Source organism: Antedon mediterranea, chromosome 1 (genome assembly GCF_964355755.1).
Source record: "Antedon mediterranea chromosome 1, ecAntMedi1.1, whole genome shotgun sequence".
NCBI classification, from domain to species: Eukaryota; Metazoa; Echinodermata; class Crinoidea; order Comatulida; family Antedonidae; genus Antedon; species Antedon mediterranea.
The window spans coordinates 10,082,655-10,107,568 of NC_092670.1; the positions used below are offsets into that span (position 1 = coordinate 10,082,655).

General features: G+C 34.5%; 1 long non-coding RNA gene and 1 pseudogene across 1 annotated transcript; one reads left to right on the forward strand and one right to left on the reverse strand.

Annotated features, from left to right (window-relative positions):
• Nucleotides 1-5,885: 5,885 nt before the first annotated feature.
• On the reverse strand, nucleotides 5,886-8,278 carry LOC140056145 (uncharacterized). Its single transcript, XR_011846725.1, has 2 exons — nucleotides 8,150-8,278; nucleotides 5,886-5,980 (listed from the first exon to the last, which is right to left on the reverse strand). It is a non-coding gene; the product is annotated as an uncharacterized lncRNA (long non-coding RNA).
• The window catches only part of LOC140056126 (tRNA-queuosine alpha-mannosyltransferase-like), a 28,352-nt pseudogene continuing 11,489 nt past the window's right edge, over nucleotides 8,052-24,914 (forward strand).

Sequence of the window (24,914 nt, forward strand, 5' to 3'; positions counted from 1 at the left end):
TGTGCAATGTAAAATGAACCTTTGAAGCTAGACTTGCCCCAAGTCTGTATTTATTGTCTTTTTTTTTTATTTATTTGTTTTTATTTCGACCGCGATTTTTGTCTGAAAATACAGACTTGTGAAACACGTATAGAAATCCATGACCTTCTCATCAAAATTAATGTCTCTAACAAGTAATATTGAATTATCTCAACTCGAATCTATTTTATTATATTATGGTGATGCTATTAAATGACATAAAATGTAAACATAAAAAGGATTATTGTCCTTTACTGAATTTTCCTCTTTCAAACTTTATAATATTATATAGTATTATATGGTGATGCTATTAAAATTCAAATATATTGTAATGTTTGTCTTCCACTTGTCTCTATTCTTAGATATTATTATTTAAAACACGTTCTCTGCATGTAAAATAATAGCATCTGCATAATTTAGTATCTTGTTTGAAAATGAAGGTTAACATCAATTAATTTTTCATATGTTGTTTTCACATAGCTACCACAGTATTACTTAATACACTGCACTCTCCTCACCTCTGCTGGCTTGATGATAACTTGAACAAAAAAAAACCAACCACATGTTTTAACTTCAGATGTTGACTTGTCCAATGGCATTGTCTAGTTAGGAATCAAAAAGTAATATAGTACAATGTTGTATATATGATCTAGAAATGGATATACAGTATATATAGCTTTTTCAAGTTTTCAAGTTTAGTTTATTGTTTCACACAATACAATACAATACAATACAATATGAACAGAAACATAAATTAATAATAAATACAATTGTGTGAGGAGGACGCATTAAGCCAAGGCTTTAAGTTTGGTCCTCCAGATAAGTAATATATTTAATTATTTAATTTAAGTGAGAGAACAAAAACAAACTTCTTTCTTTCGTCAAATTGACAAATAAAATTAAACAAAAAGGCACAAAAAAGAAAAAAAAAACAGTCTTAAGGCATTTGTGAATTACTAATGTTCTAAATAGTTTGAAATAAGTGTTTGTTTGTATTTAAAAAAAAATGTATTTATGATGGTTATTGCTTTTAGATTGAGCGGTAAGTTGTTCCATATATACGGTCCATTGTAAATAAAAGATGTTCTTCTAAGTAATATGGTATGCTTTTCGTATAGATTTTTTGCAGTTGAAGATCTGGTGTTGTAAGAATGATTAAAATTTTGAAAATAGGAGTAAAATTGAGTTGGTAATTTATTATGATTTAGGCGGAACATGAATAAAGCTGTTTGGAGTTTATTTATATCAAATAAGTATTGAGAGAATAAAAAAGTGGTTTAGTATGAGATTTTGGAGGAACTGAACCACTTTGGAAATCAGTACATTGTATTGAAAGTGTATTTCAGAATAAAGAAAGATTAAATAAATAAATTAAAATACAAAATTAAAGAGTCAAGGAATATATTGTGCACTGTAACATGAACCTTTGAAGCATGCAGTCACAAATGAAAAAGAAAACAGAATCTTGTTAATATATTTAAATATACATACTGTTTACTGAGTACGGCCATACTGCGTTGAGACACTGGTTCGAAGTTAAGCAACGTTGGGCCCGGTTGCGTTCTGGATGGGAGACCGTCTAGAAATTGCTGCGGGTGCTGTATATACTGGAGAGTGATGGTGTAATGGTAATATCGGACTAGCATGTGATAGGCATGGGTTTGAGGTTATCTGTACCATACTAATTGCATCTTTAGGCAAGATGCTTTACTCTCATTGCCTCATCCTTCGGTAGGCGCTGCACTGCTGGCTGCCGTGGGTCCGTGGAGGGCCTAATCCGAATTTCCTCAGTTTCCAGTTAAGCTTGAGGACAAACCTTTACCTTTACCTTTTACTGTTTCTTCATTCTTGTTTTGTTTGTGTATTTAATATTTAAAATTATAGACGTTTATTGTGTTACTGTTTAATATTTTTTAATGTCCCCTAGTCGCTTATTTGCTATCATATTTTTGTACATTTATGCATTTCATTGTCGTCTGGGGAATTGTCTTCTTTTGTAAAGCTTCAAAAGCATCTTAGTAACAGTTCCGACTGGAGAACAACGACTTAGTTAAATATTCTTGCAGTCTTCTGTTGTTCAATTTTTGTAATATTTTGATTTGTGGTGAAAAGAATGTTTAAAATCTTTGTTTACTTTCTTGCGACAATTTTCCAGATGAAATGTAATCAAATTAATTTACCTGTTAATTACGTAAACTTGTTGTTTTTGGCTCAAATTTTTGACCTAAAGTGAATAACTTTAAGGTTTGAGACGTTTCTAATATAAATTATATTGAGCCATACATCACTTCCAACCCATAACCCCTCAGTGACAGTTTTTTTTAAATATAGTTTAAAACAGTTCCAGTAGAGTTTCAGCCATGTTGATAGGCCTACGACCCACCCCAAACTTAAAATTCAATTCAAATTGAGAGCCTACTACCCTTAGCCCAAGCAAAAATCCCCACTACTCCCTTTACCGCAACTCCCCCCTACCCTCCTGACTTTGTGAATTTTTTAAATGTAGTTTAAAACCTTCACAGTACAATTGCAGTCATTTTGATACCCATATGTATGGTTACGTGCAGAAACAGAAATTTGTATAACGAACAGAAAAACACAAAAAGTGGAAAAAAGGTTGGGAATTTTGACCCATAACTTGTATTCAAGATGGCGGATGATGTTCAATATAGTTTAGAACATTCCGGTACCATTACGGTCATTTTGATACCCCATATGTGTGCAGTAACAAAAATGTGTATAACTAACATACAAACATCAAAGTATCAAGCAGATTCATCTATAGTATATATAAATTTACGTAAGGGCAAAATTCGATAAATCTCGGTTTATTTATAGAATTTTTACTCGATGGTATATAAAGTTGGTTCATACTGTCAGTACTGATTTTAAACATCTGATGTAACCCTGTTTACTAATTAAATTGAGTTTGGTAATTAGTTATTGATGATTAAAACGAATTTAGGTTCAACGATTGGCCCCAAATAGGGGTGTTTTCCAATCGTGGTATACACTGTCTAATGAATGTCCATGGAAAAATACCCGAACACAATAATAGGAGGATGCTTCGCATTTTCCTATCTCCTCCTACGATACTTATTTTTAATAGCTAAAAACCGGTTGAACAGCTCGAGTACAGTATCATAATGTTGAAGACACGCCGATTTTTTAAAAAAAAAATACTATTTTGATAGATTTAATATACATTTATACAACTGTTTTGATCTGCTATAAATGGAACATTCCAATCTCTGTTCCACAAGCGTCTATTCCCTCAGGCGTCGTAAAGACAAGTACCGTACAGTCATAACAGAAATTCGATCCATTTTATCCAATCTGTGTGCTGCAGAGGTTGGATATAGGTTTTTTTTTACGGATAATGAGCTAGCCCGTGAGCTACCCTTTCCTCAGTCGCCGTCTATTAAATAATCATCTTTATTATTGCAGTTAAACCACCACCCACACCACCACCCTCCCTCTCACTGGCATGAGTAGCGTTGTAAAGCCAGTAGAGGACAGGCCTACAGTACAAAGGATCACATGCCTTAAACGCAGAACAACTTTGGTGGTTAGGAACCAACTTAAGTATGAATTGGCTCTAAGAAACAATTGAAAACCATTAGACCTACTAATTAAGTTTAGTTAGATAATTATTTATTGACGATTAAAGCAAATTTACGATTTTCCCAGAATATAGAGGTGTTTACTTTATTACTGACAGTTCCTTCTGAACGTTTATATTAATTAATAATGTAATTACAGTACAAAAAATATAAACGTCGTATTAGTGATGTATCGTTACATGTACTCTACTATTTCAATCGACTATACGGTGACAGTTTCAACAAAGTATTAACTAGCAATGTTTTACTGGGTTTAGTCATGGAGGTATAATACCTCCATGGTTTAGTGGTATATTATTTGTAAAACATGAAAACAATTAATATTTCGTTACTAAATGGATAAAGAATATATTTAAAAATTGTTCGTCTTTGCACCCATCCTCTTCCCCATCCCTCAACCCTCATGTTGCATACAAAACACAAATTCAGTTTGTTTCAAAACAATTGGTCTTATTTTGTGACAAGTTTCTCTTTCGGAAGTAATTCTCAGGGTGCTAATTTTAGTTGAGTACATAAATCACCGTGTCTATTTATTCGTTCCTGAAAACGACGTGTCCTGCATGCACATTTGAAGTCGCCAGTTTTTTAACGCTGAAATTACTATGTGTTCGAGAACCATCTGTGGGCACGACCTAGATGGTACCATCTAGTAAGTTAAATTCATACAAAAAGAATTGATCAAAGTTTTGTTTTTTGCTGAAAGTGATTTTTTGACGTTAAAAAATTCAAAGTTGAATTTTGTAGTAGTTTATTTGCTCTTTAATGTTTAATACTTTCACTTTACCTTGGAAAATACATTAGCTTTTATCTTGTGTTTCCTTATGTCACTAATTTCTTAGATCAAATCCAATATAATAAGATATATAATACTGTATGTAGGCCTACATTCATTGTAATTTTTTAATTTTTAATCATTTCAAAACAAGATTCAATTTAAAAACTACAGCAAATATCCATTGAAAATACTCCTAAAACTACTAGAATATAATTAATTAGAATATCATTAATTAAAATATAGAAAATACTGATTTATGATTAGATATCAATTTGATTTTATTATTTAAAAAGCAATAATAATAATGTTACTATTATGTATGTATTAGCATAGTTTTAAATAATACAATTAATATTGTTTATATTGTAAAAGAAACAAAGAAGAATTTAAATTATTAAATAATTACAGATTCTGATTTGCTATGGTGGTCTTATAACCATCATCACTGTTGTCTTAAAAGATCAAAATAGTGATCTCAGTTGATGCCATTGCAATGAGCTGTACCTGGTGTCAGACAAGCCCATTCAGGTATGAATCATGAACATTCTCTTATGGTGCTCTTTCAACCATCATCACTGTTGTCTTAAAAGATCAAAATAGCTATCCCAGTTGATGCCATTGTAATCAGCTGTACCTAGTGTGAGGCAAAGCCCATTCAGGTCTGAATCATGAACATTGATTTGATTTGATTTGATTTATTCAATATCGGCTCATTACAATTACAACAGAATACATAAAAAATATAATGAAACAAAAAGCCAGGATTGTCACAAGCGAACCCAATCACTGTTTAAAGACTTTCCTTTAACATAAATAAAATATAATATAAATATAAAATAACTGACGAGAAAAAAAAAATTAATAAAAATCTAAGACATGTAAAAAAAAATACAGCAGGGACCAGGTAAAATCAAAAGAAATAGTGTTGGCGAAGACTAGTCTCGAATTCTCGAAACCTGCCAAGGAGAGTAAGCTCACTTAATTCAGAGGGAAGACCATTCCAAAGTTTACAGAATCTAGGGGCCTGTTTCTGCTGCAACTGCTCAAAATACGGTATAAAAATACGGTATAAAATACGGTATTTTTTATACCGTATTTTTTATTACCCCGTTTCTGCTAACAATACTTCTTGGGTGGTCGTGTTAAATTTCATCTTTTTTACCCAAATTGCCATTAATTTATTTGATCGATAATTAAAAGTCGCAATAAAGGAAGTTTTACGTCTCACTTTCAACAGCCTAGCCCTTGTGATAGAGATGTTGTGAGAGTACAGAAAACATCGTAATGGGGACAATTAATTCGTTCCCTCCCCGAGTTATTGTATTTTGCAATGTTGTACTGCTTTCGCAGGCTCTTCAGCTTTGAGTTTACTTGCTTTGGAGACAAGTCTATTCCATACTCCTGCTTTATTTTTTTAGAAATGTCTTTATAAATGTGGTTGTCCCTTTTATTACCTTTTAGTTGGCCAGACATTTTAGCTTCCCCACACACATTTATTTAGTAAAACTGTGACGTCTTCGCTCCACATTTTCGCCGAATATATCTATACACGTGTGTAAAGCAGCTGACAGCGACAGAAAATAAAAATATAAATATATTATTCGTGACACTTGTGAATGCGGCATAGTTTGTTAATAGTTCAACCGTGGCGTACGGTCTAGTTTTTTTAATACTTTGTAATAATTTAGGTTATTGATAGATATAGACAGTATTAGTTTCAAGATTAATTTGATAATGAAAAAAATATTGAATTAGTGTATGAGAGGAATGACACTGACTACAAGCGATGATCGTAATAAGATGGTTATATCAAGATGTCATTAGGTAAAGTGTGACTGACTATCGACAGTCATCTAGATACAAAAGTCCTAGGTATAGGTGTAATAAGCATGGTGACGATTAAATTATACATTCACATAATATACAGCATCTAATTTATCACATGTGGAGCCTGTATCATGTAAGGTTAAGTTAAAGGTTAGGTTACTACACTAAATACACATGTGATCTATTACCAAATATTCCTATGATACTTTGGAAATAGATACAGTACCGAGAATCGGCTGGTATAGACCTACTAAGCCGAAAGAAAGTTTTCGTTAAATAACCATTTATGCTGTCTTTGATAAAAATAATATTTTTAAAATTCCAATAAATTTACGTCATGATAAATATAAAATCGTTGTATTATCGTCATTTGATTGGACGTGTGAAAATATCATTTTCATAAAAGGAAGCATAGATGGTTATTCTATATTTCTGGAATAAAAATTGCTATTTATTTAATACTTTTTACATGAATTTTTTTCCATTTAGTTTCATCGCTTTTATCGATTCCAATTTCCATATTTTCAACGGTTATGGATTTCAACGGAAGACATTACTGTGTTGAAGAGTTCCACGAACAAGGGTTGTTAGCGCACTACATTTACGTTGTGTTCAGTACCTACATAATCCCGCTCTCCGTCCTCGTTGTCTGCAACGTCAACATGTTGCGTCAACTGTGGAAGACGCGGGAACAGCTCCGAGACACAACATTAAGCCTGCACTCGATACAACAACGAAAGAAAGTTACCAAGATGATACTGCTGGTTGTTGTCTTTTTCTTTATTTGTTGGTTACCGATACACGTGATAAATCTGTGGCAAAGACTCGGTAATAGTATCAACAATAACTTGGCCATTTCAAAGCTCAGGATTTTTGCTCTGACACTGGCGTACAGTAACTCGTGCGTAAACCCATTTGTGTACGCGTTCATGGGCGAGAATTTTCGCGCGTGTTTTAGAAGAGCATTCCCGATGTGTACAAAAGTGAACCGAGTGAGGAATAGTAGTATGTTATTAAACAACAATCGGACAAGAGAAACACAGGTACAAAAGGACACGGTTTAAGCTATAAGATCTTAATACCTTTCCATTTCACGGAATGAAATACATCGTTTTAGAAGCAGGTTGAATACAAAAACAGCGACGTTTCCGTTCCAAATAGAATAAGCGTTGAATGCAGAGATTTATTATGTCCTTCCGTAACCTGAGTACGGTACCATACTGAATAACGACAAGTCGATTTTAATACTTTTTAATATATATATATATATGTATATATTTAAAAAAATGGCAACTAATAATAATATCTTAAACTATCATCAATTTCTTTCTGACGAAGGAATAGTGTTTGCAGGCTCATAGGCCTAATTCTTGCTGATTCTTCATTTTCGCTTATTTTATTTTGCATTACCATTGCGATCCAATAGTGGCCGTATTATATTCACACAATTGAGATATTTCCCTAGTGTTTAATAAAATTATTATCACAATATCACTTTATAAAATTGTGTGTAACGTCTCTGTCTACGGGTGACATGTCAACCACAAAATCCCGTGATTACGTTTCTATAATATATTTTTCCTGACAACTATTAAAATGAACAAAGTGCACCTTTTATAACATTCTGATGACTAGCTGTTTGCAGTAGGCTCTACTTTTGAATGAGCGCACTTGAGTGGTGTTAAAGACTACAATACAGTATCTTTAACTTCAACATGTGCGTGCTCTAAGCGATCGCATTACACTGTTTGTGTCGGACAATTACTCCGCGAAAAATATGTACAGGCTGTACGCGCGCCCTCTCTGAGGAGGATACAGAAGGTATCAGGTCAAGTCAGGTAGGGCTGTTGGTCCCGGTCTGTCTGGGCCTACTTATAGAGGATAATTATAATAAAAGCAAAATTACCTTATTCTTTTAGTTAGGTGGCCTTGCAATAACTCTAGGCTAGCATAGGCCTACTTTACTTAAGTAAGTTGTATATAGGCCTACACTATTCTAAGAGGGGAAGTAGGCCCTACGGTCGCGTCTGAAATCGGTCGCGTTTGAAATCGGTCGCGATAAAATCAACTTCCGGTATTTTGTATGGCGCGCCGCTAGAGCTATATTTAATTGATATTTTTTAGGAACTAGATTATTTATGTGGATATTTTTTACTTGGTTAATAAATATTTATTATCAATCATTAAATTATTTTTTTTAAATATTTCACAGGTCTCGGAGAAGGACTGCGTCTTTTCAAAATGGCCATTTCTAAAACACGTTTAAATATTATATTAGGCATTAATAGGCTATGGGGCATGCCCTTCTATCGTTTCATTTCGTGATCCCCTATCGGAGGGGAGAATAAAATTGCTATGACAATTATAACAAAAATATAGATAACCTTAAACTGGCCGGTCCCGCTTGTAAATTTTACGCGTCAACGAAATATGTTTGTTTTTATATGTATTTTATTGCGATGTAGAAGATTTGTGTAGGTCAGTACAGGTCGCACAATTGACCAATCAAAAAATTTGTCTTTTAACTCATGGAGCTGTGCAACAGTAACTGTCCAATCAGATTCCCTTACACAGCGGGATAGGCTACTAGACGATCGTAAACAAACATGTGTTGTTCTTCTGGAGCGCGGAGCAGGAAGATGTCATCTTCTGATGATCAAAAACGTTGTTATTGACACAATACATCTAATTCTCGGACAATATTAACATTCACAGAAACCAAATGGAAAACTTTTTTAATGTGTACAAAAAGTTGGTGCAATCTAAGCGGCAATCAAAAGGAGTTTTGTAGCCGCAAATCCTTTTGAAAATATTTAGAGGAGCTTACCAATACTTGTTACCAATTCCTGGCGACGCTGGATGTCATAAAATGATGCTATCAATATTTCACTGATTGTAGCAAACAAAGGCGAGCAGTAAAATATGAAATAGAGGATGTTAATTCATCCAACAATGAAGAAGGTAAATTCTATTTGTTTTAATGATAGGTCTAGCCTAGGCCCCTAGCTAGTAGGCCTAGTAATTAGTTCATATCATATCTGCCTTGCTAAAAAAAGCCTAGCTAGGTAGGTTGGCGGTGGGTAGTCTACAAAGTTTATTTTTTTAATATGTATTAAGCCTACGTAGAGTAGGCTAGGCCTAGTATATAATTTTTTTTAAATATCTGGGCCAACAAAAATGAACCCATAATTACAATATGAATTAGGCCTAGCTAGGGTGGCCCCAGTATTATTGTGTAGTGGACCTAGTTTGATGGTAGGCCTACCTCCATCTTGGGAAAAAACATTTGCATTTTATTATTCAATGTGGTAATGCATGCAAACCTTGGCTTGGTAGCCTCAGGCAAGGAGAGAATAGACCAACCTGATGCTTTATGTTGTTATTTGAGACATATTATTTGAATTATTGTACTGCAATATTAAATAGTGTATAGATGAACTGATTATATTATTATATTTATTACACAAACATTTAGAATCATAAATATTAATTAGTATTCTTTTTTTTTACTGAAGAATTTCAAGGATTAGAGTCAACAGAAGAGTCAACAGCAGAACCTGTTACTAAACGAAGGAGAGTTCTGCGATCACATGTAGCAATTACACAAACTGCATAAAAAATGCTGAACGAAGTCGAAGAGCAGCCATCGGCTCACAAACAATTAAAATACCAAAAGCCGAACAGCAAATTCCAGAACAGTTGAAAACATTTTTATCTGCATCTGCTAATCAAGTTCTTCTTTCAGATATGAAGCATGTGTGAAGCAGATCACCTCAAGGGAATAAATGTATTCATAACATCATCATTATTATGCCATTCTATTTCAGAATCAAATGGAAAAGTTTTAATCAAGAAGAGGCAGACACCAGAATGTTTCTGTATGCGAAGTATGCTGCACACCATGGTGGTAAAGATATTGTTACAATCAGCCCTGACACTGATGATGTTTTTATTATTGGATTGGCATTTTGCAAAAGTCTGCATGGCTCTCACCTATATTTCAATACTGGAAAAGATGCTAATCTCCGAACAATTCATCTGCAGGCTATTCAGGAACATATTGGAAATGATGTTTCAAATGCATTAATTAGACTACATTGCTTCACAGGATGCGATTCAGTCAGCGCTTTTTTTGGGAACGGTAAAGTGAAGGCAATGAAACTCGTAATGGAAAACTCTAATTTATGCATTCTTTTTATTGGGCAATTCTACCAGCGAACTTTCAGATGAATTACTTTGTGATCTAGAAACATTTGTATGTAGGCTGTATGGTCAGCAACCTGCTCTACACAGCATTCTCGAATTGTCATCCTGGTCATGTAAAAAGTCAAAATGCAATGAAGGGGTTGCAAATGAAAAATGCTGTGTATCCTTAGGATTCTCTTGTACAGAATTATGCTCCTGCAAAAACTGTAACAATCTTCTTCATACATCAGATGTTTGAAATTGATGGAGATGATAGCGATGATGAGGAAGAGGGAGATGAATTTGAGCAGGAAGAACTTTTTAGTGTAGTTTAAGTGTAATTTATGGTTTACAAATGTTCATTTTACTTGGTCTACATGATTTTAATGTAATAGGCCTATAATATGTGAATTTAGGTTAAACTATTTTGTAACTTAACTATTTTGTAACGTAACGGATGAACCATGAGAAAGTATAAATAAAGAACCCATGAGATGATAAGCAATATTAAGACACAGGAGTATTATAAGAAACTTTCTACTTTGATGTTTACAATACATTAATATGCCTATAATATGTAAATTTATATTAAACTATTTTGTAACTTAACTATTTTGTAACGTAACGGATGAACCATGAGAAAGTATAAAATAAAAACCCATGAGATGATAAGCGATATTAAGACACAGGAGTATTATAAGAAACTTTCTACTTTAATGTTTACATTTTTTTCTATAGTTTGGTGTACATGTAAATTTATATTAAACTGTTTTGTAACTTAACTACAGTATTTTGTAACGTAACGGATGAACCATGAGAAAGTATAAAATAAAGAACCCATGAGATGATAAGCAATATTAAGAAACAGGAGTATTATAAGAAACTTTGCTGTAATAATTTCATTTATTTGTTACTAATTGATTATAATTCTATGTTATACATCTACAATGAAAACAATAATGCAACATTTGATTTATTACTAATTGATTATAATTCTATGTTATGCATCCAATGAAAACAAAAAGTTGCAATTATATAGGAGAGATAATATTAATAAATATTTTGTGACAGCATAGTCATGAATTATAAAGATTGAAAATGCATCTTCTTTTCAGTGTGCTTAAATAAATATTAATTAAGGTTTACTAACAGATACATTTCTTACAAGGACTACAATATTAATGTCAAAATTATGATAAAAATATTGCATGTTAAATGTGAAAGAAAGATACAGTATAAGTTATTCCAATGGAACGATTGTATTTTATCCAGTAATAACACTAACAGAAAATATACAAAATAGAGGGCGCTATTTCTATGTATTTCTTTATGTTGAGAAATTCGATTTTTTTACACCTAAAATTACACTTATTGCGTAACTTTTGAAAGCGGGACCGGCTGAATTTGTGTTAATCTAATTATTAACTATAAACTGTGTGAATATCTTCCTCCCCCCCGTTAGGAGATCACGAAATTCGTTTTCTAGGCCTCTTTTTGGCTCATGCCCCATAGCCTATAATGTTATATTAGGCATATAATAATTTACCTCTATTTATATGTACTGTAATTAATATATTATTATATAGAGAATATACGTCTGTCGTGTCTTTTATTATGCAATGCAGCAAACAATTACGTAAAAGAGAACAATTTATTTAAAAACAATAATTTTTACAATATAGCCCGTAAAGCCAGCGTATCCATTTTTATACTTATGCATACTGTGCCAGATTATATCATATCCATGTCGTACTATTCGATCACCTTATTTTATTTCTATTTTATTTCTATCCGTTATGTAGGATAATATTAAGTGTATAATGATTATAGGTCTTTTGTTATTTAAACTTTGACCCTTGGCTTGTGTTATTTAATTAGTTGTTTTTTAAAAATTTTATTCATTGGACTTGATAATGACTCCATGATGTAGTCGAAACATCGTTCTTTTTTTAAGCGTTATTTTTCTATTATGTATTTATATTGATTATTGTTGAGGCAAATCACGTGTATATTTTTATTTCTAATGTTTCAAATAGTTTTTAGTAAAATGATCATTATATGCGGATGGTTAAAAGGCGAGTTACTGAAATAAACCCCCGAATAAGCCATATTGTGGAGATGCGCCTTCTATGATCGTGCAGCTGTTTCCCCTAACAATACATTTTATTTGGCTGACGGGGTTTCCCCATTTTTAAAAAACATGCACTTGTTAGTGTTAAATCATGGACAAAACACGTACGATCGTTGTCCATGGCGAGGTAAAGATGACGTCTATTACGAATAACCATACGTTTAAAACGTCTATAGGCCTCCTGCATGTGTTTTTGTGAAACGATCCAATGAGCTATAGATGCTCGACGCGATTATGAGATCATGTTCATTCATTCATTCATTCTTTATTTAGCCTCTAAAATCGAAATATTAAAACGTAGGTAACAAAATCAAGACACGTGGAAATCTAAGGAGGCAAGGATAAGCAAAAGCAATTAAAATCGCTGTAGCTCACAGGCTTGCTTATCCATAATAATTCCGAATAATACACTGTTTCTATAATTTGACAGTATGATTTATATATAATTTACGTATATACGTCGGCGATAGGCCTACTATAGATTTTAATTTGAATATCTTTTATTTCTTCATTTATAATAATCATCCGGCTCGATCCATACAAAATAGCGCGACCGATTTCAAACGCGACTGATTTCAAAAGGCACTCTTTTTCGGGCCTCCGTCCCTCGTAACCTAAATTAAAACAGCATTACATTGTGAGACTCGGGCACTACCCATTATTGACCATTCAGCCATCTAACCGGATTACAATGCATTGATATAAAACATTAGTACAATAGCCATAGAGGGCGCTATATAGGATCTACAGTACGACTAGGTGTAGAGAGGCAGACAGTTCGTATTTAGTAAAGGCCTACTTTATACCAGGGAGTTGTAACTCCCTGTCTATACTAGAGTGGTATAGGCTCACAAGTTTATTAATATTTGTTATATGTTTTTAATCAGATTATTTTTTTATTTCTCTCATTTTTTTACAGCATAGTCAATGCATGGAGTAAAGGTCAATGGTTACACCATGCTATACATGACATCAAAATACATCTTTATTATAATTAATTGAGGATCTTTTGTTAGTTGACGTATTATGACACGAAAGTTGTAAAGATGTCAAGGGTATTGTTGATTGAGGCGTTCTATGCTGGCTCCCACTCTCAGTTGATCGACACTCTTGAGAAAGGCCTAGAAGGATGCGCTGTCAAATACACTTTGCCAGGGAAGAAGTGGCATTGGAGAGCACGGACATCAGCTCTATATTTTTCCGAAGTAATTTCACCTAGCCAAGAATACAGGTTAAGAGTTGTGCATTATATTTTGACAGCAAAGGTCATAATCTTTATTTTTTTATCAATACCCTTTCTGTTGTAATAACAGAGGTGCCAACTTCAAAAAGTAAAAATCGAGGAAACAATTTTGAAGATACCCAAACAATAAAGGTTACCATAAAAGTTGGAAAATATTCATCGGAATATAATAGAGGGCGCTATTAAAAACAATCATCAGCATTTGCATAATTAAAATATTTATTAAAATAGTATTGTATTTACCCTATATGCTATATGTAAAAGTACACCAGATATTCGCCTACCTGGGAAATTCTTTCCCACTTGGGGCAAATCCAATGTATATATATATATCCCGTATCAATAATATAGTACTTGCTTATAATAGCCGTCTATATTGTCACCATGGCAAAACTGCCCTGATTTCAGGTTTCTCCCAACCATCTGCGCATGCCCCAGACGTCCATATGTCATGCATACTAAATCAAGGCGCCCGTAGATGGTTGGTATGTTCAGGTCATTCATTCATTGGCCAGCCCCCTGGGGTCGATACTACAATATTAAACAATGGATATGCCAGAGGTTACCGGACTCTGCAAACTGGGAAGATTTGTTACTAAAATCCAGTTTTACCTATATTTAACAAACAAGCTACTAGTAGAGTAGTAGTAACCTAAATATTAAATCATTCATTTAGATGTTTTTTCCATGTAATAATAATAATCTGGAGAAATTGTCCTTATTAGCAGGAAGTAAGAGATGACTCAAAATATCGGGGAACTGTAATAAACAATATTATTATACAGATTATTACTTGACGAAGGTGTCCCACGCATTGATATTGTTGCACTGGACTATAGTCGTGCATTTGATTCCATTTCGCACTCTACAATGATTTCCAAACTGAAAAGAACCTATGGAATTGGTGGTTCCATGTTGCCTTGGTTGGAATCATTTTTAACTGAACGTAAGCAACAAGTTGTTTTTAACGGAAAGATGTCCGGCAAGAGTTGCGTAATATCAGGGGTTCCTCAGGGGTCTGTGCTTGGACCCCTGTTATTTAACATATATGTTAATGATCTACATATGCACCTACGTGCAAAACCATATCAATATACAGAGACGACACTTGCATTGCTAAATGTATAATGACGGAGGAAGATAGTTTATCTCTGCAACAGGACATTGACACGATCTCCTGGTGGTCAGCACTTAATTCACTTTCCATTAACCCTAATAAATGTCAAGTGCTGTCATTGTCCAGAAAACGAGATCCCGTTGTTCCATCTTGCATTCTAAATGGACATGAACTCATGAACGTTAATGACATTACGTTACTTGGTGTGGTAATATCCCATAATTTGTCATGGGCACATCAGGTAGATAATGTAACTTTGAAATGCAATAGGATGTTAGGTTTTATACGATCAATTGCCACAGGTTGTTCTACATCTGTTTTACTTAAACTTTATAAATGTCTTGTTCTTCCCCATATTCAATATTGCTCCCCTGTTTGGTATCCTTATCGTCAATGTCATATTAATAAGATAGAGAAAATTCAAAGAAGGGCAAGTCGATTTATCCTTCATCAACGAATCTTAGATCAGCCATATTCTGACCGATTAACTAGACTGAATTTGATGACAGCTGAATCAAATCGAGATTATTTTACCGTTATTTTTGTTACAAATATATTGTATAAATTACAGAATAGTTTTATTTTAAATATGTTGACTATCAATTGTAGGCATTTGGATGTTCTAACTTTTAAACATCTTGCATCCAAAACTGATAGGAAAGCATTGTATCCCAATCAGATTTATTCGTTTGTGGAATTCACTACCGGTCAATATTAAAGACGCCTTTGTATGCGGAAGTTGGGTACAATTTAAAAACATGTTAATGGACCACTTTAAAAACACTATGCCTCTTTAATGTATATAATTATGGTATTAATATTACATATTTACATTGTTTTATGTTTTAATGTATGCTTTGAGTGCTGGTGTGGCACGCCTTATGGCGACAGTGGTCCTTTGACCTCTTTTGCCACTCCTTGGCACACTCAAAGTTTATGTATTGTTTTAATGTTGCTAAAATTGATAAAATAAAATTATTAACTGTTCACTTTTCTTCCCTTAGAATTTTGTTTACCAGTTCAGTATTAAATTTAGCAGAGTTGGTAGCACTGCGACCTGATTTGTCTCGGCTGACCAAGATTGTTTACTTCCATGAAAACCAGCTGGTTTACCCTGTCCGAAAACAAAAAGACAGAGATTTTCAATATGGTTTAATCAAATAATAACATGGTACTGTATATTTATTGTTAGTTTTTAAATTTATAATAGGGAATTGAGAAGGACAGCAGGGGTGGATCCACGATTTTGAAATATAGGGGTGGGGAGAGGGAGGCTCAGACACAAGCATTTGAGCGTTCGGTAAATACGACCCCTAGATAGTCAGAAATGGTACTCGCACACAAAATTTATGATAAAATGGCACCTCCCACTAATCTAGTTGGCCCGGGAAGGACGTTTGTATCATGCGCAGAAAACAGCAAAACGATCATACTTTTTCTGGCTGGTAAACACAGTGACGTAACATTTTTTGCATATGTTGCGCATGTTCTGTGTGTAGGTAACTGCTGATTGTTTGATCGTACTTTACACAGTGTTGTGTTTTAATGGTAATTTTAAAGTTGTCATCCTGAATACTTACATACTATTCCCCTTGATTTTCAGAAAAATCAATATATTGTTGACGTCCCAAATGCTTATTTTAATCTGCAGTTATCTTTATCTCTCTTTATTTTGAAAAGTATTTTGCTCAGTCCATAATTTATTCTTCTATCTATGCCCAGATGAGGTCAATATTTATATGCAAAGGAAAACTTTAAAATTTATTTAATGTTAATTTGCATTTTTCTTTTAGTTTAACTGCTGACATTGTTTTATTCAACTCAAAATACAACATGGAATCTTTCTTGTCATCAATTGGGACATTTTTAAAACTTATGCCTGACTTCCGTCCTAAAGGCCTCGCTGAAAAGATACGACCAAAATCAAAAGTGTTGTATTTTCCAATAGAATTTCCAATAATGAATGATCCAATAGCAGATGTTATGGAAGGACTGACGTTAGCGGAACAGGCCAGTTCATTACATGAAAGTCAGGAGGTGTTTGAAAAATCCAAAGACAGGGCTATTAAATCAGGTGTCACCGGAGAACAGACAGTTAGCTGCAGTTCAGTTTTATCACAATTGTCATCCCCATTAAAAATAGTATGGGCTCATAGATGGTACAGTCCTAGTGCATGTTTTGACTGCATCACTTATTTAGACTGCTATAATCATTTGAGTGCTATGCTTATTTAGTCTGCTATACTTATTGACACTGCTATACTTATTTACAGTGCTGTACTTATTTGACTGCTATACTTATTTGACTGCTATACTTATTTGACTGCTATACTTATTTACACTGCTGTACTTATTTACACTGCTATACTTATTTACACTGCTATACTTATTGACACTGCTGTACTTATTTACACTGCTATACTTATTTACACTGCTGTACTTATTTACATTGCTATACTTATTTACACTGCTATACTTATTGACACTGCTGTACTTATTTACACTGCTATACTTATTTACACTGCTGTACTTATTTGACTGCTATACTTATTTACTCTGCTGTACTTATTTACACTGCTATACTGTACTTATTTACACTGCTATACTTATTGACACTGCTGTACTTATTTACACTGCTATACTTATTGACACTGCTATACTTATTTACACTGCTATACTTATTTACACTGCTATACTTATTGACACTGCTGTACTTATTTACACTGCTATACTTATTTACACTGCTGTACTTATTTGACTGCTATACTTATTTACTCTGCTGTACTTATTTACACTGCTATACTTATTTACACTGCTATACTTATTGACACTGCTGTACTTATTTACACTGCTATACTTATTGACACTGCTATACTTATTTACACTGCTGTACTTATTTACACTGCTATACTTATTGACACTGCTGTACTTATTTACACTGCTGTACTTATTTACACTGCTGTACTTATTGACACTGCTGTACTTATTTACACTGCTATACTTATTTACACTGCTGTACTTATTTACACTGCTGTACTTATTTACACTGCTGTACTTATTTACACTGCTGTACTTATTGACACTGCTGTACTTATTTACACTGCTATACTTATTGACACTGCTATACTTATTTACACTGCTGTACTTATTTACACTGCTATACTTATTGACACTGCTATACTTATTGACACTGCTGTACTTATTTACACTGCTGTACTTATTTACACTGTCTGAATTTTTACTATTTTGTGCCTAGTTTACCTGGATTTTTTAGTAGTGGTACTTATTCACATTTTTTTCCTTTTGTAGGGAACACGACAAGAATCCTGACCTTTTTTTTAGAACACTTTATAAACTTCTAGATAGTGGGGAAGACTTCAGGATTTCTGTTCTTGGGGAACATTACTCAGAAATTCCAGGTAATTATAAAGTCAGTAGAGGGCAGTGTTAAAAAATATTGTCTGCGATTTAAAGGGGGATTCTGGGTTTAAAATTGCTTTTAAATATCGTTTATTTATTAAATAAAAAATACAGATATTATAACAATATAGACATGTCAGAATGAAGAAGTAATGACGAGAAATTAAAAAAATTAAATTTCATATACATTTTAGGGTAAATTCATGGAAAGTCTGTTTTTCAGCAGCTTAGGGAAGTCCATTAATATTCATGAGATATTCACAAAATCACGTCATCAGTGGATTCCAAACTTGCGACGTCAAGCTTGTACGTTGTGTTCTCTCTCCCCTGTCAAACGACGACCACCCGATCATTGTGAAATACATTTTTTTTAGATTTTCTAAGCTAGGCCTAAAGTGTAATAATAACAGTAGTAGCATATATTTATTTGACATTTAATGAAATACAAAATTTAGTACAGATTACGGAGTCATAAATTATACTATTTTTATACCTCGAATAGTACAGATCGTATATCGGCTTCACGTACTAGGCTAGGCCTGGATAAGCAAGCCTGCGAGCTACAGCGATTTTAATTGTTTTTGCTTATCCTTGCCTCCTTAGATTTTCACCTGTCTTGTTTTTGTTACCTTGTTTTAAATGTATTTCAATTTTAAAGGCTAAATAAAGAATGAATGAATGAATGAAGGCCTAGCCTAAATCATTTTATTCATGGGTGAGAGCCATTTCTGACTAGGGATTCCATGCCACGATGGCTACGTTAAAACATTGGGGCCATCATTCATGGGCCTAGCTAGCCTATTACTAAACGATTGGCCCATAAATAACAAAAGTCAGTGGATTCCAAACCCATCCTATCAACCAAACTCCTAAACAATCTAAACCTAAAACGTTCTACAAAAATCGGCTGTAAATATTGAGGCAAAACAAGGTCCGATCGCCGTCCGCACGTATGGTGTCCCGATCGTCTAATAAGTAGGCCTGAAATAGGCCTAGTTTACTCTCCAAAAAAGCGGATACTGCATCAAGCAAGTAGACCGGTAGTAGGAAGGAGACCTAGCCTATCCGGCCCAGTTAAAAATTGAGCTAGCTAGTGTAGTAGACCCTATGCGAATTGATACTACTAGGCCTTTTACTATAGGCTACACTTGTTAAAATTAGCAATACTGTACTTATGTTTACAAATATTCCAACTCTCTCATTCGAGCTATATTATCTATACCATTCCGGTAGGTCGAGTCGACCTTCAATCAAATACTGTACATCGTTCATGTTGTAATTTAGACGGGGTATACTCGACCCGACCAGTTTGGTATTGTATACTGTATCTGCTTATCACGTGACGATGCCAGGCATGGGCAGAGAGAGCACGTGTATCGTCGTCTCGCTCTCCTCGCTCAGCAGGAATGTATACGTTACGCTTCATTGATTTTGAAGGCTTTCCCTAAGTCAGTGCGAAAATCGGCAAACGTAAAGTGCAAACTTATCTAATTTTTCACTGTTTTGATGGATTTTCATAGAAAATTGACTTTATAAATGGGAAGACCGACTAAAATTACATCAGATAAGTATAATTTTACAAAAGTAATTGATATGGTTAATGATAACGAGTCGTCGGAAGATTGACCATTTCACGAATTTCCTATTCTGTAACCATATTGTGATTTTGCCGTAGCTGCACTTGTAATCTGGCCTCATTTCACAGCCTTCGTTCTGCTTCACTGGGCGCTTATATAAATTGAAACTTTTACCGTTCAAGAGACAAACAAATATATTTTACATTTTTTACTATTCATTTTAAACCCGGAACCCCTCTTTAAAAACATTAAATATCATTTATTTGTACTGCCACTGTTTAACATTCCTAAAGAAGCTAGAATAAATTATGGTATTGTTCAAATTCGATAAAATCAGTAGAGGGCAGTGTTAAAAAATATTGTCTGCGATTTAAAAATATTATAAAATATATCATTTATTTGTACTGCCACTGTTTAACATTCCCAAAGAAGCTAGAATAAATCATAGTATTGTTCAAATTTGATTGAATAGCGACTCTGTTTAGTACGGCGGAACAGCACTAGTCCCTGAATTACACATGTGCACTAGAGATCAGATTGATACGCCCTCATCTTTCAGTATTTTAATTCACAAAGTGGGATCTACCTGTTTTTATATAGATATTTTCACTGAGGCTTATGAGAGTCTGAAAGATAATATAGTTCATTGGGGTTATCAGCAGTCAAAAGAGGACTACTATCAAGTATTGATAGAGGGCGATGTTGCTGTATCAACGGCCAAGCACGAGTTTTACGGTGTTGCAATGTGAGTAGTTTTAATTATTGTTTAACAGTTCGATTAGGCCCTCTACAGACACAGAAGCCATGGTCCAGATGCCTATCATAAACGACAGGAGCTGAAATGGACCAGTACATTGGGGTAACCCCCTAAACTCTACCGTAAGATGTTTTTTTTTAATGTACACAAGGCCCATGGACTCCAGTTTTAAGTTTTTTCCAAGATGTCTTGTTGTAGCACCAGAATAATATTCAAGGAGAGCCTGGAACCTGTACTGATGTTATGGCTTTATTTTTTGGCGCCCCTAAACCAAAAGACAAGATCACCTAAAATTTAAGTATTTAAAGTTTACAATACTTGGTGTTGTATAATATGGAATAGCCACTCTCTAATTTCTTTGCGTTCACCATTATAGCTTTACTCCGATTATAAATTTTGAAATAGTTACTGGAAGCCTGATGTATATTTATTAGGCGTCATCTAAAAATTATTTCAGACCACAGAGACACGTCTGAAAACTTGCAACCCATCAGACGCGTCTGTCCAATGCTGAACCTCATTAACGATCTATTATGAATATTCATGAGCTACCCAATCGCGGCGAAGACGCGTCTGTGTGATTAAAACCCGTCTTCGCTGTTTAGTAGGTAAAACAATAGAAAACGCGTCTGAGTGATTAAAACCCGTCTGTATTGCTTGTATGGTGAAACAACATTGGTATCATTTCACAGAACCAACAAATCTGAGACTAGGCCTAGGTTATCCTAATTTGGACGGAAATTCGCCGATGAGACGACATCGGGCCTGTGGACCTCAGCTCATGCAGAGAGAAAGAAAGTCTAGGCTAGCCTAGTTTCGGCGGCCTACACACTAGCTAGGCCTATAAATTATTTAATGCTCCTACCTTGGGTTAGCGAATTATAAAAACAACGACGCCTAGGCTAGGATATGAAAAATAAATATATTTTCCATATTAAGATAAAACATGAGCAGTTTAGAGCTAGAGAGAGAGTATTATGTTTCATGTCATGTGACACAAAATCCAGGTACACGATCTTAATTACTGTTTTATCGTCGTCCAGACGGCAGCCGCCAGAGTATCGCCTTTCATGCCATGTGACCAAAAAAACTAGGTCTGTATTTATTACGGTCTTCTGTCGGCAGTCTTTTTGAGCGACCGACTGAAAACGTTCAGATTCTATATTTAGAATGAATAGTTTACGATCTTTTTTTCTCGGCATCGTTCTGGATGGACTGGACGTTCGCTATAATATGTTTATTAAGCCCCTTTCTCACAGATGTGCCTGCAATATACCGGTACAGTGCTGGCGTCGTGCCGGTATCGTTACCGGCATATACCCATTCTCATCGGACTATCGTGCCGGAAATATAACCGGTATATACCGGCTTTCTGTGAGAAAGGAGTCGGGCATATTCGGCCAATAAAAAGTCTCTGACAAAATAATTATTGAGGGCGTCCTTTATTGTTATTATTTTTGTCTAGCGATGATATGGCGGCGAATGTTAAGTTACAGATTATTATCTTCCTTTATAGCATATTTATGCAATACATGCTATGTACAGTATATTGTGCATATATTATACAGGTATAGCAATTAATTTGCCGTCATCGGCAATCTGTAAAACACCTTAGAAGGCTGTAGGCCTACAATTTACAAGGCGACGAAAGGTCAGGCACCAACAAACAAAGAGCTAATAATGGCCTAGCCTAGCGGCCTATATAGATTATGCTACAAATTTCTTCTTGTCCCCTTATTTTAAGCAGCTCTCTTATCTCATTATCCCTCCAGTTCCACATTATTATTGTTAATTGAATTGAATAGGCGCCAAAGTGATACACTTGACTGCGCAAGGTGTCAAAGCCTCGACGGGGAACCCCGGAATATAACGGCAATACGTTCTCACAGAATGCCCGTCTGGCATTGCGGGGAATATCCCTAGAATATTACTAGGTCTAAAGCAGGTCATGTCGATGCCGGCATGGTGCCGGCATGATGCCAAGACGACCCGTTCTCACAGAAAACCATACCGGCATGGTAATGGTATATTCCCGCAATATTCCTGGCACACAACTCTGTGAGAAAGGGGCTTTAGTTGGCCTGTTCGTTGAGGTTCACTTGTGTTGGATCGCGTGTCTCTACGTTTACATCGTGGGAAATTTATATTTATATTCGCCGTTGAGTAGGTAAAGACGCACGAAGGAAACGATTACGATTAAAAAATATTATATATTTACAACTTGGTCCTCCGCCAGTTAAATTTAACACATTAATTTCACACCTTCTTACTTCACTAATATCGTATAGGGTTGTTTATTTAGGTTACGAACTCCCTACAAAGTTCAGAACGTAGCTCATTGAGGTTACGAAGCCAAACAATGGAACCTACGAAGCCAACAAAGTAGCCTACGAAGCTACTTCGTAGGTAAAGTTGCAGTATTTTCTTTCTGTACTGTAGGTCAATAGTTTTAGTAATTCCATGTTCCAAAAGTTAACTTTAACGTTTTTGCATGTGGTAAATTCACTCTTTAGCACAAGAAAAATAAAATCGCAAAAATAAAAGGTCGCGAATAAATAGAAACGAAAATTTGCGCTTTACAGTATACTCTGTCGGCGGTAAAAGGGTATACCTGTACTGATTTGTTTGTCTTATACTGCCGGTTGTAAATAATAATTTAATATCACGCTCTCAATGAATTCACTTGTATGTAGCGCGTTTAACACCAGTACACAGTATAACAATGTGCAGTCAGCCGTATATAGGGGCGGGGCCATAGTCGAACATGCATATTGGCGTCTAGACGCAGCCAAATCAGACGGGCTTTGAGACGCGTTTTTGGGTAAACAATAGAAAACGCGTCTGGACGCTGATTTGTGGTCTGAAATAATTTGTAGATGACGCCTTACGTCAGAATGTATAAACAAAATTTTCAAAAATTCTATCAACTAAAAGTTGAAGTAAATCACGTCTCTAGTCCATTCTCAGTTGCCACACTTGTGTTGTTTACTCTGAAATAACCGTTTAATAATCTCTTTGCTTTCTCATGTCCATTCTACAGTTATCACAGATTGACTAGTTTAGTCATACCCAGTATCGTTTTGGTTTTACAATTAATTGAGAATATACCTCATGCAAGTATTTAATTAGGCCCTGTTTCTGCTTCCAACTAAATACCGTATATTATACGGTATTTTTTGAATACCGTATATATACGGTATATTTTTGGCAGCAGAAACTGCGCTCATAAAAAATATACCGTATTTTTTATACCGTATTTTCCCCACAAAATTTGTGGATAAAATACGGTATTTACAAATTTATACCGTATTTTTTGTACCCGTTTCTGCTGCCAATAAAAAATACCGTATTTTTTTTTTACATGACAAAAGGTCAACATTTGTATTTTTATTTTCTGTCGCTGTCAGCTGTTTTACACACGTGTATATATAATATATTCGGCGAAAATGTGGAGCGAAGACGTCACAGTTTTACTAAATAAATTTGTGTGGGGAAGCTAAAATGTCTGGCCAACTAAAAGGTAATAAAAGGGACAACCACATTTATAAAGACATTTCTAAAAAACTAAAGCAGGAGTATGGAATAGACTTGTCTCCAAAGCAAGTAAACTCAAAGCTAAAGAGCCTGCGAAAGCAGTACAACATTGCAAAATACAATAACTCGGGGAGGGAACGAATTAATTGTCCCCATTACGATGTTTTCTGTGCTCTCACAACATCTCTTTCACTAGGGCTAGGCTGTTGAAAGTGAGACGTAAAACTTCCTTTATTGCAACTTTTAATTATCGATCAAATAAATGAATGGCAATTTGGGTAAAAAAGATGAAATTTAACACGACCACCCAAGAAGTATTGTTAGCAGAAACGGGGTACTAAAAAATACGGTATAAAAAATACCGTATTTTATACCGTATTTTTATACCGTATTTTGAGCAGTTGCAGCAGAAACAGGCCCTTAGAATTATTTCAGTTTGTTTTATTTTTGCTCAGTTACTTTTGTCATTGAAACGTAGTAACATTCAATAAATATACAACATGGCATATGTTGATATTTAAGGTGCTGCAAGGTCCTAAAGTATGAACTCCTAAAGATTGGTGTTCTCTTTATCACTGCCCTCTTGTAACCGTACTTTCTTTTGTTGCTATAGCAACTGATGCTTTTATTAGAACATTTAGGGGTTAAAGATGTATTGTCCCCCTGAAAAAATAATTCTTAACAACATTTTTATTGAATATGCCATT